Raw genomic sequence first — 1,358 nt, forward strand, 5'->3', positions numbered from 1 at the left:
TAAGGGGCTAATAGTGTTGTCCTAGGTATCTTAGGTAGAAGAGATCCTAGATACTAGACCTTAGTCTGCATTTGCTGCAGCTTTCTAGCTAACCTGCCTATGCTCATCCTTATAGCTGCTGTGCAGCTGGCAAGTGGATGTTCTGCATCTACCGTGCGTAGATTTGTTGCAAAGTGGAGTTTGGCTTCTTCTAGCGCAGTGGCAGCAGAGGGTAGTCCAGCGTCTCAGAAGAGAGTAGCAATAGGGGTTGTTCGCCACACTGGGAGGATCCCTCTTGCTGCTATAGCTAGTGTTTTGTCCATAACCGCTATGTGCCACCTAACATAGGTGCTGACTTCTGCTGGTCCTCCAGGTTTAAGTGTACGTGGAGGTTTAGTACAGCCTCTGTACCAGCACTTAGTCCCATACAGAAGAGATGGGTATACGCAGGCGAGGGTAGCCTTGCGAAGGGAGCTAGCTGGTGGTCTGTAGGCTGTGTTTGCTAGGCTGTGGATATAGTAGGCTACCTTAGCTGCTTTTGCATTGTGCGTGGCTACATACTGCTTAAAGGTAAGTTTACAGTTAAACTAGATCCCTAGCTATTAGAGGGCTAGCTAGTTTCTTAACATGTTTAGTAAGATTAGATTAATTGTGTAATGCTTGTCTACCACACAGGGGGGTATGTAGCTACTCTTCTATTAAGTAAGGTAGATTATTTCTTGTTTTTCTAGGGTAAAGGTGACCTTATTAGCTGTGCCCTATGCTCTAATCTATTGTAGGTCTACTGCTAGGAGCTTAACATTCTTATCTAGGGAGTGTAAGGCTTAGTATAAGCATATGTTATCTATATATCTAAATCTCTTCTTTGTGTCTATAGACAGCAGCTCTGCTAGATACAGTGTGTACAGGATTAGGGAGAGGGGTAAGCCCTGCAGCGTGCCGCAGGCGACTAGGCAGCTAGGGGTAGTGGCTTAGCCTAGGCGTACTTAGACCCTTTAATTAGTAAGGAAAGAGTTAACAAAGAGGATAGTCCTTTGTAGCTAGCCCTATTAGGCTATCTAGTGCAGAAGGCAGTTCTTATAGAGAGCGTTAAAGGCGCCTTGCACATCTAATATTACTATTATAACGTGCTAGCCTTTAGCCCACGCAGCTTCTGTGTTATAAGTAAATGCTGCAGTAAGATCTATAGCAGAGCGCTTTAGGAGGGCGCCTCTATGTTAGGGGCTAAGGATCTTGTAGGTTATAGCAGTCTACACTATTCTTCTAGCCACTTTCCTTTTAAGTCCTTTTCTAATGCAGGAGAGGAGTGCTATAGGTCTCTAGGATTAGGGTGACGTCTAGTCTTTCTTTCCTGCCTTAGGTATTATAGCTACCTCTGC

Source organism: Didymella exigua, assembly GCF_010094145.1.
Source record: "Didymella exigua CBS 183.55 unplaced genomic scaffold M421scaffold_115, whole genome shotgun sequence".
Taxonomy (NCBI): domain Eukaryota; kingdom Fungi; phylum Ascomycota; class Dothideomycetes; order Pleosporales; family Didymellaceae; genus Didymella; species Didymella exigua.